Here is a 15,935-nt window from a genome sequence, read left to right on the forward strand (position 1 = left end):
AAGATCAAGATGGCACTCGCAGAAACCTTGTAGCAGACGTCGGGATGACAGAGGATGCTGCTCCATTGAGCATACAACCTACGGCGACAACATCAGATGAGACCGAACTCCCACCAAGCACACCGATAGTACACGAAGCAGTTCCAGCTACTACGGATGCTGTTCCGTCTGGAACGCACTCTGTGACGACATCATCAGTTCCGACCGAACTCTCGCTAAGTACAAAGATGGGACTATAAACACTTCCAGTTCCTACGGAAGCTTTTCTGTCGTGCAGCCGTGATTCCCTACAATCTGAGGACACGGAAGGAAGGTCACGCAAACAACGTTCCCCGAAAAGGAGGAAACGGCGGCGTCGCACGACATCTCCTCGGGATGACTCCCCTTGACCCGACGACGATGTGCCTGTGGACCAAGACGACACAACAGCCTCTACGAAACAGGATGAGGCAATGGAAACTGTTCGAACAGACCGGCAGCGGTCATTCATATTAATGGTACCGGGACGTGGTGATGCTGAAGAGGAATAACAGCCAGTTGGCTCTCCAGACGCAGATGCTATGGCTATGGGCTCGAATACATCACTGCCTGAAAAGATGTGGTATGACGATATTCAGGAGGCGCCGGATTTCATACAGAGGCAGCCAGAACTCACGAAGACGGCCTAATAATTTCTGAAAGTGAAGGGAGAAGGGCGGGAAAACGTCTTCTAACTCAGCCCCCAGGGCCGATGCAGGGAGATGTTGCGTCTCGACAGAGTGGGATTCAACGCCATGCAAACAGTATTGCGACATTAAATATAAATGACATGCGTTCACCGGCCAAAATACACCTACTGAAGGAAACGATTTGGACATATGAAGTGGATTTAGGTTTGCTGCAGGAAGTCCACATAGCTGCACTCCCATTCATCGCAGGCTATTCGTCACATGGAGATCACAATGGGAGTGGGGTGGCAGTTTACGTGCGCGATGGCTTCTCAGGGGAAAACGTGTGTTATCTTCCATCGGCCAGGGGAATGGCTCTCACGGAGTTTGGGAGACGCATAATTAATCTTTATTCACGGTCGGGAAATAATCGGCGGCGCGAAAGGGCGCGATTTTATGCAGAAGACATTGCCCCACTATTCCATGGACGTTATGAATGTGTAATAATTAGTGGAGCTTTCAACTGTGTTCTCATTCAGAAAGACCAATGGCGGAAAGCTAACATCAGCCAGGAGTTGCGAATCGTTGTCAACGACCTTGCACTTAGTGACACGTGGGAATTACAACATGGAGATGCACCGGGATACACCTATGTGACAAGTCATTCGGCGAGCAGATTAGATCGAATTTATATCTCACGGGCTCAGCCAAATGATGTCCAGGACGCGGAACGCTGGCCATTGGCATTTTCCGATCAGAGCGCTTACATCTGTACGGTGCTTCTTCCCCGTAGAGAGATGTGGAACAGTAAGGCCCCGTGGAAACTAAACATTCAACAACTACATGATCCTGAATGCCGCCAACGGATCCTTGAGACACGGACACGAAGGGTTGGAAGGTATGCGACGATGCTTGATTGGTGGCTGACTTGTGCTAAACCGTTCATCTCATATACACTCCTGGAAATGGAAAAAAGAACACATTGACACCGGTGTGTCAGACCCACCATACTTGCTCCGGACACTGCGAGAGGGCTGTACAAGCAATGATCACACGCACGGCACAGCGGACACACCAGGAAACGCGGTGTTGGCCGTCGAATTGCGCTAGCTGCGCAGCATTTGTGCACCGCCGCCGTCAGTGTCAGCCAGTTTGCCGTGGCATACGGAGCTCCATCGCAGTCTTTAACACTGGTAGCATGCCGCGACAGCGTGGACGTGAACCGTATGTGCAGTTGACGGACTTTGAGCGAGGGCGTATAGTGGGCATGCGGGAGGCCGGGTGGACGTACCGCCGAATTGCTCAACACGTGGGGCGTGAGGTCTCCACAGTACATCTATGTTGTCGCCAGTGGTCGGCGGAAGGTTCACGTGCCCGTCGACCTGGAACCGGACCGCAGCGACGCACGGATTCACGCCAAGACCGTAGGATCCTACGCAGTGCCGTAGGGGACCGCACCGCCACTTCCCAGCAAATTAGGGACACTGTTGCTCCTGGGGTATCTGCGAGGACCATTCGCAACCGTCTCCATGAAGCTGGGCTACGGTCCCGCACACCGTTAGGCCGTCTTCCGCTCACGCCCCAACATCGTGCAGCCCGCCTCCAGTGGTGTCGCGACAGGCGTGAATGGAGGGACGAATGGAGACGTGTCGTCTTCAGCGATGAGAGTCGTTTCTGCCTTGGTGCCAATGATGGTCGTATGAGTGTTTGGCGCCGTGCAGGTGAGCGCCACAATCAGGACTGCATACGACCGAGGCACACAGGGCCAACACCCGGCATCATGGTGTGGGGAGCGATCTCCTACACTGGCCGTACACCTCTGGTGATCGTCGATGGGACACTGAATAGTGCACGGTACATCCAAACCGTCATCGAACCCATCTTTCTACCATTCCTAGACCGGCAAGGGAACTTGCTGTTCCAACAGGACAATGCACGTCCGCATGTATCCCGTGCCACCCAACGTGCTGTAGAAGGTGTAAGTCAACTACCCTGGCCAGCCAGATCTCCTGATCTGTCCCCCATTGAGCATGTTTGGGACTGGACGAAGCGTCGTCTCACGCGGTCTGCACGTCCAGCACGAACGCTGGTCCAATTGAGGCGCCAGGTGGAAATGGCATGGCAAGCCGTTCCACAGGACTACATCCAGCATCTCTACGATCGTCTCCATGGGAGAATAGGAGCCTGCATTGCTGCGAAAGGTGGATATACACTGTACTAGTGCCGACATTGTGCATGCTCTGTTGCCTGTGTCTATGTGCCTGTGGTTCTGTCAGTGTGATCATGTGATGTATCTGACCCCAGGAATGTGTCAATAAAGTTTCCCCTTTCTGGGACAATGAATTCACGGTGTTGTTATTTCAGTTTCCAGGAGTGTAGCAGGGAGATGGCAGAATGGAGCCGCCGTACGACCGACTTTTATTTTGCAGCGATGCGCGACCTGGATGATGGTCCGCCGGGACAGGACACCAGGATCGAACGCAAAAGGATAAAAGCTAAACTATTGGCTTTAGCTCGGAAACGTCTTCAGGGAACCGTGGTGCGCGCCAGATGTCACGATACGATAAGGCACGAGATACCTTCCATGCACCACGTCGTGAGTGAACGAAAGCACCGACGACACGTTTTGGTACGGGAATTAATTACCCGTGAAGACCGAAAAGTGACGCGTCAAGCGGACTTTGTCTCAGTATTTGTCGACCGGGAAGAAGCAGCCCCTGTCGATGACTTCGACCGTATAGCCACGCACGTCTCCCGTACACTGACGGTGGAAGCCTCGGCAATGTTACTGGAAGCCATTAGCTGTGAGGACGTACATGATACGATCGCACAAGGTGCGTTGAATCGGTCCCCAGGCATTGATGGGCTTCCTGCTGAATTTTACCGAGAATTTCGCAACGAAATGACACCGCGATGGACGGAAATGTACAACGAGATGTTAAATTCCGATACGCCTGTTCCACCGGCTCTTATGAAACGCCTCTTGGTGCCAGTACATAATCGGAAGCCAGGGATTACGGTCACACATTATCGCCCCATCACCCTGCTTAATGCCGACTGTAAGATCTTTGAACGGTTGCTAGCGTTCCGATGTCGTTTGTTAATTCGTAGCGTTCTCTCTCCAGAACAGACGACACCGGGTGGATCGGTGAATGTGCAAACAGCTACTGGCGAATGCCGTGATGTGATAGCGCTAGCGGAGGAGTGCCGGCTTAAAGCGGCGATGGTGGCGGTTGACTTTGACAGTGCTTTTGACAAGGTGCGCCACAACTATCTGTACGCTATACTGGAGCAAATGGGATTTCCAGACCGTTTTACTGGTCTCATTAGAAGGATTTATGGGAGTGCACAATCCTTGGCACAGGTTAATGGGCGTATAGCAGGGCCCATTCAAATTCGACGATCCATTCGCCAGGGCTGCCCTCTTTCGATGCTGCTCTTCGCGATAGGGTTGGAACTATTAATTGGGAGGCTAACAAATTCTCTTTCTGGGATGGAACTACTGGGCTACACCTTCAAATGTAGTGCCTATGCGGACAACCTCCTGCTGCTCGTTCGTTCTAAGGAAGAGGTGAAGGCGGTCCTTGAACTGTTGTTAGACCACAGTATGACGGCGGGTAGTGCAGTGAACATGAACAAATCGGCGGCAATGCAGGTTGGAAGGGGCCTTACGCCGGAAGAAATCAGTCCGTTCTCGACTTCAATCAGCACTAGGCTATTTTGTGATGATTGGATCGCCCCTCAAGGTGCAATATGCAACGCTCACGCTTCCTACGGGCAAAGGGGACTCGGACTTAACGAACGTTCACTGCCGAGCGACGGCGCTCCTTCTAGCCACGATGTACAAGCAATGGCGTAGCGGGGGTGATTCCCTTACATCCCGCCTACTGGATCTCCTGGTTCCAGCGTCCCTCATACCTCCGGTTGCGGTGGGCAACATTACGCCGTATTTTGCTCATGTATCAAAATTTATCGTGGAACTTGGTTATATCAGAGACGAGCATCCACTCACGAGACCGCCACGCGCGAAGGATTTTTATGCTTGGTTGCTACGACGGATAAGTCGTAATGTCATTGAACTCAAACACCACAGGTTGCATTGGCCGAAGATTTGTAGACATGTGCACCAAAAATTCCTTCCTACCTTCGTTTGGCACTGTGGTTCTTTGTCGCCTGTGGCAAGTTCAACACCAACCAATGACTCCATGAAATTGGACTAGATGACACTACACTATGCCCGAAATGTCGCCAAGTGGATGACGACCATCACCGTTTAGCTTGTATCGCGGTGGAGGACGTCTCGCTCCTAGAAAGTCAGGTGGTAGCTTGCTACCTCCGTGTGGCCCCGCAACATATTACAGCTGCTTCCTTCTTACATCCGGAGAGTGACTACTTTCCGGTGACTAAATCACAATCGATCATCTGGGTCCAAGGTTGGACGATCCCGTACCTCTATGGGGATGCTGCCAAGTAGCGACTTGACTTTTGTCATTTCTTGCAGCACGCCCACAATGAGGTTCATACATGGTCACACTATCGGAAAACCTTTGCGAACTATCTTCAGGCTGTCTTCCTCGACCCACCACGCAGTTGAGATGTGCCGGGTGCAGTCGGTGTGGATATTTGACAGCTGATAATGAACTTCACGCTTCTCTCACCACTCAGTATCTAATGCACATACTATACCATCAAATGATCTACATGTTCCTTTTAACAGAGTGATCTTTATTGAAAATAAATAAATAAATAAAAACAACATCCCTGTTCCTTTAAATTTGTGATTTGCTTTTCATGTAGTATTTGTCAGCTGCCTAATTTTGTATCCAAATAGAATACCAATAAATAAAGCGCAACAGAATGTCAATCCTAAGGGCCCGTTTCGATTTCCGGCTGGGTGGGAGATTTTCTGCGCTCTGTGTCTGCGTCTTGTGTTGTCCTAATCATCATCATTTCATTCCCCATCGACGCGCAAGTCGTCGAATTGGCGTCAAATCGAAACACTAGGACCTTACGATAGGTTACCCGATGTGAGGCCCTACTCACACGACATTTACATTTTTTTTAGTTCAGATTTATGTTACTCCCATGTAGAACGTGTTGCAAGCCTTTTTTTTCATCCTTCACGATAAGTGGCTATTAAGACTCTAACATGTTATTGAATCTGTTATTGGCACATTTACTAAGCAGCTTAGGACGGAAAGCCGATAAAAGCGATATGATCGGCGAGCATGTGATAAAAAATCAGTGTGGATGGGAATTCAACATTTTTTGTCGAGGGTCCGTATGGAAGCGAAACAAAAACAAAAAACCAAGAAAAAAACTGTCAGTGTAACAAAGCCGCCGCCGCGGCCGTACAGAGCGTGGAGAGGTGGAGGCGGTCGGCGGGATGCGGAAGTGAGGAGCCGCTCCCGCAGATGAAGTGGCAGCGCGAGGCGCGGTCGCGCCCGTCGCACGCCGCGCGCCGCTTCAGCCAATATCCGACCCCTGACCGATGTTTTCGGACTCGCCTTTTTCTGGCGGCGGCCGCGGCCGCGGCTGCAGCGCCAGGATTTACGGCAGTCCCCGCCCAGCACGCGGCTCTCATTTGTCAGATCTGCGGCGGGGTGCCGCCGGCCGCCGGCCCAGGCCCAGATTAAACCCGCAGGAGCGCACCCTCCCCCGCGGCGCCGACGTCTCGGGCCGAACACCGGCCGCACCGCGCGGGGACAGCCGGCATTCCTCTGTGCGCCGGGATTTGAGTCCGCAGCGGAAGAGAGAAACGTATGCCGCTTTGCAACATACCCTGTCATTAAAAGTGCATCGCCGGCACGGAATAGCACTCCAATATAAAATGGATTTATACCTTGAAACAACCTATTTTTAACTTTAGACTCCTTTTCAAGATCTGTCCAAGACTTAACATTTGTTATATGTGCACTTTGTTCAGGCTTAGAATACGTTACAAACTTAAACCTATTCCTTCTAGTATACTTGCGCCAAGGTACACGAGACGCTTTCTGTGGATTTCAATCAAAAGCACCCATTTTATTACTGCATGCTATGCGCAATTTCTCCAGTGAACCCTGATCTTCAAATATCTTCTTGTTAGATTTATCGTCAAGAGTTAGTCTTTCAATCCCAACATTAACACTATACACATATGTTACAATTTTATTAATAATTACGGAACCATATTTGTTACCAAAAAACTTAAATTCATCGGTAATTTCATAACGTTGCAATGTAGAAATATTCTTCGCTTTCTCATCATGCTTCTCAACAGCTGCCATTTTACCATACTCAAATCGAACACCATCCGTTTGAGTGAACTCGGTACGCCACCTACACATTCGACCAAATATAGGCCTACTTAGATTCGTCCGTCAGCGTATCCAACGCCGCGGGCGTGTAGCACGAAACTCCCGGTACATCCTCATCCGACCATATATTGACAAGCTCTTACGAGGCCTCAACATCCGACGCGTCCGACGCATCTACCTCATCCTTAAACGAACGACAACGCAAAATGTGGCAATCAGCATGTACAACTTCCAATCTGGAAATAAGTGCTTCATCTCCTATACTAAATTCATTCGACAGAAATATAACCAAGCCACGGTGTCTAATAACCACACCAGGTTTATTCTTAACACCAACGTTCACTGGTCGGCCTTCGACAATGAGCTTCAAAACATCTGCATATTGACGCCACCTAGACCACTCAAAGACTTCGAACACAATTGCCTTGTGAATACGGCTATCATAACAGTCAAATCAGAATTCGGAACAACACCTTCTCAATTAAAGTTGACTTGCCAATATTTGTATCGCCAAATAAATGTAATTGTTTCTTACGAACGTCCCTGGACCGAAAGGCCTTGTTATACCAGCGTACGACGCGACCTGCCCAGCCATTATACCTTAAATGGCACTCGCTGAGGGTATGCACAACGACCCGATTAGACTGAAAGGATTCAAAGTACTTCTCAATAAAGCGTATACGACTCCAATTATTAACAACAAATGCTTCAGTGTAATCAAACCTTGTAGTTCTCTCAGACCTAACATTAAATGACAATGACGAATCATTGCAATTACACAAAGGTTCAGAGTCATGGTTAGTCATGTATATTAAAGCAGACTTCCTGCTTCTACAGCTTTGAACATCAAAAACACCAGTAATACTGCCAAGCATAAATTCCAAACCTGAACGAACTTACTGTGTGTGTACAGTGTAATAGGAAGAATACATGTTTAAATCTGTAGATGATTTGCGGGCATACAGGATACGAAGTTGAGTACACACAAGTGGAAACAACAACGGATCTGGTACGAAATATTCTCGGAATTTTTGCGGCGTCAGTTCTCGTTAAAACCACCAGCCTTCGTCGATTCCCTCTGTCTACTTTGTTAGCATCAACAGATCTTTGTGGATGTGTTTTTTTTTTTTTTTTTCATGTGTGCGAAACCCGCTGCATGCGACAGACTATCCTGTATCAAAGAACTAATTGTGACCAAGAAACGTCTTAAAGATAGATGTTGACATATTAAGGTGCGCAGTTTTATGGATAACGTGATTTCTGGTGCCCTAACCAGACAAACGAAAGTGGTCATTTACACAAAACTTTAATGTGAGTGGAAGCCTTCTAACAGAAACAATCTTTCAGCAATCGCAATAATTTTTTCAATAAAACATAGTAAAAAGCGAACTTATTATTCAAGGTTACTGTTTATGAACTCAGTGCATGTAAGTTTAACTACTGTATTTCGGATTACAGAGTTACTCTCCCCACTGGCATACCTAAACCCTTCTAAACGCAAAATATCAAACAGTAATTTGGTCTGAAAGTTCGTTGATTGGTTGTTGTGGAGGAGAAGACCAGACAGCGAGGTCATCGGTCTCATCGGATTAGGTGAGGACGGGGAAGGAAGTCGACTGTGCCCTTTCAAAGGAACCATCCCGGCATTTGCCTGGAGCGATGTAGGGGAATTACGGAAAACGTAAATCAGGATGGCCGGACGCGGGATTGAACCGTCGTCCTCCCGAATGCGAGTTCAGTGTGCTAACCACTGCGCCACCTCGCTCGGTAAGAATTGGTCAACATCAAGCGAACACCTCCTGGTTAATCCAGAGGTTGATGCACTCATTGCAGCAAATTGCCTGATGCCACAACTTAGGTTGACTGTAATTATTCTCGGTCACCTGTGCTGACGTACGTATAGCTCTGCTGTAGAGGATGTGGGCACAATGCAGCAGCTGCAAGTCTAAGCCCTGGGGGCCCGCTAAGATGCGCTCTTCGAACAGTAACTTCACTGCCCCGTCTGAACACTCTGAACTCCATCCAGTGCGAACACTCACGACCGTCTCTTCATTTTGTAGCATCCTCCTACACCCAACAGTGTGTTTTCTACGAAAGCGTACAAGCCCGCCAATAGCAAAACATGTGTATCCGATGGCCCAACAATATGAATTCCTTCCAGCAGATGCAATCCCGCCAAAGTAACGAGTCACAATACCAATCCAATCACGTTGCAAATCACAGTTGGTTCAGCTTCATGCCTGTGACATGACTGACTAATTTACTAATGGCACATTTTCACGCCCCGCAGTAGCCTCACATCACAGGTTGTCTCAAATTAGGAAGCCATGCAATCTGTATTTCTTTGGGATAGTGGGCAATAGTTACCTATAAAACCTTTTTACAAAACATAGAAAAGCAGAACTCTCCCACTGTCTGGTTGGTAATTCAGCTGCAGTTCTGTCGCTAGGCAGTCCCAGGTTGTATAATGCACAACAGCTGCTGCGCCTCTTAGTTGCACACTGATAACCGAACATCCGCCATCACAGACTCCTGAGGCCACCCACACAGTCTCTGCTCTCGGCAACGAACTGCTCTTTCTTTCACAGCAGTCTATTCGTCCTGTCCCAAATCCGAGGCACTGTACCTTACTACAATCACACCGTTCCTCACATGCGTCTTCTAACCAAACCGCGTGCCTATGGAATATCGCCTCAGTTGTGCGACTGGATTCTGGATTTCTTTCCGCGAACAGCGATCGTGTGAGACCCAACTCGCTTTATATGTGCATGAAACCCAGAAAATATTAAATACAGGCTCCCAGGTAGATGCTATTTTTCTTTAGTTCCGGAAGGCGTTCGATACAGTTCCGCACTGTCGCCTGCTAAACAAAGTAAGAGCCTACGGAATATCAGAACAGCTTTGTGGCTGGATTGAAGAGTTTTTAGCAAACAGAACACAGCTTGCTGTTATCAAAGGAGAGACGTCTACAGACGTTAAAGTAACCTTTGGTGTGCCACAGGGGAGTGGTATGGGACCATTGCTTTTCACAATATATATAAATGACCTAGTAGATAGTGTCGGAAGTTCCATGCGGCTTTTCGCGGATGATGCTGTAGTATACACAGAAGTTGCAGCATTAGAAAATTGTATCGAAATGCAGGAAGATCTGCAGCGGATACGCACCTGTTGCAGGAAGTGGCAACTGACCCTTAACATAATGTATTGCGAATACATAGAAAGAAGGATCCTTTAATGATTATATGATAGCGGAACAAACACTGGTAGCAGTTACTTCTGTAAAATATCTGGGAGTATGCGTGCGGAACGATTTGAAGTGGAACGACCATATAAAATTAATTGTTGTAAGGCGGGTACCAGATGGAGATTCATTGGGAGAGTCCTTAGAAAATGTAGTCCATCTACAAAGGAGGTGGCTTACAAAACACTCGTTCGACCTACACTTGAGTATTGCTCATCAGTGTGGGATCCGTACCAGATGGGGTTGACGGAGGAGATAGAGAAGATCCAAAGAAGAGCGATGCGTTTCGTCACAGGGTTATTTGGTAACCGCGATAGCGTTACAGAGATGTTTAACAAATTCAAGTGGCAAACTGCAAGAGAGGCGCTCTGAATCGCGGTGTAGCTTGCTCGCCAGGTTTCGAGAGGGTGCGTTTCTGGATGAGGTATCGAATATATTGCTTCCCCCTACTTATACCTCCCGATGAGATCACGAATGTAAAATTAGAGAGATTTGAGCGCGCCCGGAGGCTTTCAGACAGTCGTTCTTCCCGCGAACCATACGAGAGTGACAGGAAAGAGAGGTAATGACAGTGGCACGTAAAATGCCCTCCGCCACACACCGTTGGGTGGCTTGCGGAGTATAAATGTAGATGTAGATGCAGAAAGGTCACAGTTTGTAGTAACAGACGGAAAGGCATCGAGGAAAACAGAAGTAATATCTGGTTTTCCCCAAGGAAGTGTCATAGGCCGTCTACTATTTCTGATCTATATTGACGCCCTATTCTGGAGTACTGCTGTGCGCTGTGGGATCCACATCAGATGGCACTGACTTCGAAACAGTACAAAGAAGGGCAGTTCGTTTTTTATTATTGTGAAGTAGGGGAGATAGTACCATACGTGAATTGGAGTGGCTATCATTAAAACAAAGGCTTTTTTTCGTTGCGACATGATCTCTTCATGAAATTTAATCTCCAATTTTCTCCTCCGATTGCGAAAACATTTTGTTGTCACCCACCTACATTGGGAGAAGTGATCATCACGATAAAATAAGAGAAATCAGTACCCGCGCAGAAAAAGTTAAGTGCTCGCTTTTCCCGCGCGCCTTTCGAAACTTGAACGGTAGAGAGACAGCTTGATGATGGTTCATTGACCCCTGTGACAGGCACTTTATTGTGAATAGCAGAGTAGCCACGTAGATGTAGATGTAGATCAAAAGACACCCAGAAAATGGGCTGCCCCAGCACCAAATGAAAAGTACTTACAATAAGGCTAGGAAGAATCCAGTATGCCTCGTCCATGGTATCTGATGCTCTTTAATAAACATTGAACATGTAATCACCACCGATATCTTTCTCTCATTTAAACGGTGTCATACAGAATAAAAAAGGCGTGTGAAATAGCTTGCCGAGTTTCACGTTATTTCAGTTCCCCATGAAGGGGTGGGGTAGCTGCAGCTGAAAGTCCCCTCTGTTAAAGGTTACATGACTTTGAAAGATATTTCAAAAGACATGAAAGCAGATGCCACTGAATGAGTTTTTAGAAAAAAAAGTCACAACGCTAGACTGTTTATAATCCACATAAAGAGAAAATCTTGTATCTCCGAAATGTGTTCACCGATTGCTTTAAAATTTTGAGATAACCTTTGCATTCAAGTGATGTGTAATATCTATGCACTCATATGGCATATGGCGCTCCCATAGGCATATTCTAATGCAACTTTGCGTCAAGATTTCAAAGGAATTGGCAAAGAACTTTCAGAGATTTAAGATTTTAAACAAGCAATGGTTACATCCATATAAATAAAAACGTAAGTCTTCGTTTGTTCAGAATCATAAGTCTCCAAATGTTCTTTGCTGATTGCTTTGAAATTTTGACACAATGTTGCAATCAATTTCTATACATTTTTATATAATTATGGGAGTGGCACATATGACGTTTAAATATATACTAAGGGAAATCTATGGAAATATGTAAATGTTCATTTGTTCATTCGCTCAAAATCTTAAATCACTGATCATCAACGTTAGGTTCCAAATTTTGACACAACGCTGCATTCGATTACACATATGTTTTACATACCTATTTTTAATCCATGGCCCACGATCTTGCCGCAATGGTAACACCGGTTCCCGTCATATCACCGAATTTAAACGACATCGTGGTGGGTTAGTACTTGGATGTGTGTCCATCCGGTCTACCTAGCGCTGTTGGCAAAAGAGGAGCACTCAGCTCTTGTGAGGCAAACTGAGGAACTACTTGATTGAGAAGTAGAAGCGCCGGTCTCGTAAACTGACATACGGCTGGGAGAGAGGTGTGCTGAACACATGCCCCTCCATATCCACAGCCGGTGACTTCTGTGGACTGAGGATGACGTGGCGGTCGGTCGGTGCCGTTGGCCTTTCACGGCCTGTTCGTGGGTAGTCTAGTTTATTTTGCTTTTAATATATGTGATATGTAATTTAATATACAAAAGAGAAACATTATTTTTAAAAAAAAGACATGTGAAATAACCTGCCATGTTTCATGACATTTCAGGTCCCCTTTATATATATATATATATATATATATATATATATATATATATATATATAGAAAACTTGTATTTGTGAGTTACTGGCTTATGAACAGAATAGGTTGACTACAGACAAGGCTCAATGTCAGAGAGAGGGGACGGGAGAGAAGGTGGACGGAGGAATGGGAGGAAGTGAACATAGAAAGGGCAGAGGAGGAGATGGACATAGAAAGAAGGGAGAAGGTGATGGGCAGAGAAAGGGGGGGAGAAGGAGTAGGAGGAGATAAGGAGAGTGGGAAAAGAGAATATGGACAGAGAGAGGCTCAATGAGGTTGAGGTGGACAAAGAGAGGTGAAGTAGGAGACGGACAAAGACAGGAGAGAGAAGGAGATTAGGATGTAAATCCGATCCCATACACATTAGAAACACGTGTTTTCCTTTCTTTTCCGTTTAACCAGACCGAGCCATAGCAGTCCGTGGCTGCAAATTGTCAATTTTTACATACAAGCATAAATGGATATAAAGGGTGAGGGGAAGAAATGGAGTAGTGGTGAGTTTTTAGCCCGAGATTGACCCTAATGGGGCCAACGATCTGTTTTTCTTCTTACGCGGTCGGAAAACAGTTTTATTCCTCGTCTAATCAGGGCTTGACATATTTTTCCAAATACATTAACGCAGAAAGGAAGGAGCACAGTAGGTGGCTCAACATGAGTATTCAAAATTTTCTTGGCGAGCACCCGTAGAAGTTATTCCAGACCACCTGAGTGGGATGATTAACTTTTGAATCCACGTGGTGATGATCGGAAAAATTTGGAGCTCGGTGTATTGAGTGTAACTCAGGTTTGACTGGTCGGTGGAAACTCTCCGTCGGCTTTGGTATAAGCAACGGCCGAGACACCTTTCAGATTTTCAATGTACCAAGACACCCCCAATTGGGAAGTTACGTTCTCCTTCTGTCTCGATAGTGAACTGTATGTTTGAGTGCATGCTGTTCTGTGTTCGACGCCATGTGGCAGACTCGAAGTCAGGACTACGGTCCAAATGTGAATCTGGCTATCCGGAACTAGGTTTACCTGATTTCTCTGCACTGCTGGGGTGGCTCCTTTGAAAGGGCACAGCTAATTTCTCTCCCCATAGTTGAAACATTCGAGCCTATGCTCCATCTCTGATGAGCTCGATGTGTTGCTGATGTTAAACCATAATATTTCTTCCATCCTTACATGTCCCAACACCTGGTATGATGATATGGGGAGCCACTGGGCACTCAACGCAACCGCCTCTGATACGCGTAGCCAGGAATTTCGACAGCAGCCTTTAAACTTTTGATATGTTAATGCAAGGTTGGCTAGAGTGCCCTTTAGATCTCTAACCCGTTGAAAACATCTCGTTATGAGACGCTGACAGACTGACATGCTGCCACGCGACAGCCTCTGAGACCGAAGAACTCTGCCACAGAGCTGAAGTAGATTTGTATGCTTCCCCATAAAAGTCACTCAAGCTCAATTCGGCATCAGCATGATTAAAGCCCCTTACGTCTCCGTTGTATGACCGCTGCGTACATCACATAAACTCTCATACATTCGTTAAAAAAATTAAGAATCACATTAGCTTTGACTCAAACGATATCTTAGCTTGGATGTGGTAACAGCCCAGAGGTGGTTGTGCTGTGTACCCAGTGGCTCCCTGAAGCATTATTCCAGGTATTGCTTCCATATGACTATGATGTACCATCAACATAATGAGAAAATGAAGGTGGAGACACACATAACACACGTTCCCTGACATGTTCCAGAAGGAAGTAAACCACAGCTCGGGACAATGTAGAACCCATAGCCATTCCACCAGTCTTTTCATAAAATTCACTGCCTTACAAGAAGTGAGTGGTTGCCATAGTGCTAAATGGAACTGATAATAGTGACTGCACACTTTATGTTGTGTAAATGTTGATTTCAAGAAAGCTGTGTTCGTTGCTATTACAGGTCTTAAATGAACTGCATGAATTTCTCGAATCATCAGTTGAATGTTCCTCTTGTTATTTCTGAATTTAATCAAGCGACGGTTAACGAAAGTACATTTCTTGTTGACTGGATTAGAAGTAAAATACTTAATGCTAAAGCTCTTATATTAAAACCCATCCTAAAGTCCATAAGGAAGGATGTACAATCAGACCAACAGTGAACCGTATGAACAACACTGCACACAAACCATCTGATAATCTTAGTTCTGTAATGAATTAATCACTGAAATAAAACAAATAAATAAGCCACATAGTAACCATATTATATCCACACCCCTGTACTCCAGTATCTATATTAAAGAAGCCACTGAAATTCGAAAGAACAATTTAGTGAATTTTTTCAATTTATTCAGTTCTTAGACCTACTTCTAAACTGAAATTACTTTGCATTCAGTAGTGATATTTACCAAAGACCAAATAGTATAGCCATGGGCTCATCTACATATGACACTACAGCAAACAGTTTCGTTAACCACTCAGTACAGAAAATATTAAGTACTCTAGAACTCTTCTTAAAATCATAGTAACTACGAAAGATTTGCAGATGACAGCATAATGTCATTCAAAGGCGACACCAATGACTCAACTTTAATCATAAACCTGTTTAAGAATGTACAAAACAAAATTAATTTTCCGGGTGAATACAAGAAGAATAATAGCATTAATTTGCTACATTTATAAATATAAAAATAAGACAGCAGGCACTATTTCAAAATGAAGAGAAGAAAGACAACTTCCGCCACAGCAATCCAGGCCCCATCATGCACCCACGTATACCCAAGAAAGCAGCATACAAAATAATAGTACACGGAACAAACAAAGTTCCTTCCAACTAGGAGAACTGTAAGCAGAAATTGGACGCCATTAAGTAAACTGCATTAGCTTAAGACGTGCCAGTTCCATGACAGGAAATACAAAAACCGTTACCGATTGCGGGTGCTTTGGAAAAAACTAGTAATACATCAAATGTGTGGCCATCATATTTTTGTAAGTAATATTTTCAAAAAAATAGGAAACCTACATAGGCCTCATAAAGGGAAAATGGCTTTCTCCCCAAGAAACCAACCACTACAGAAATTAGTTCACACCTTAAACAAAAAAAATAGATTTTCACATTCAGGGATATATAAAATCACATATAAAACTTGCTCTAGCCACTACCTATGGAGAAATTTTCCTGCAAATACATCGAACTCATCGATAATTCCACATACAACTATTTTACGGAATCAGTAATA

The sequence above is a fragment of the Schistocerca gregaria genome, chromosome 4 (assembly GCF_023897955.1).
Source record: "Schistocerca gregaria isolate iqSchGreg1 chromosome 4, iqSchGreg1.2, whole genome shotgun sequence".
In the NCBI taxonomy this organism is placed as follows: Eukaryota; Metazoa; Arthropoda; class Insecta; order Orthoptera; family Acrididae; genus Schistocerca; species Schistocerca gregaria.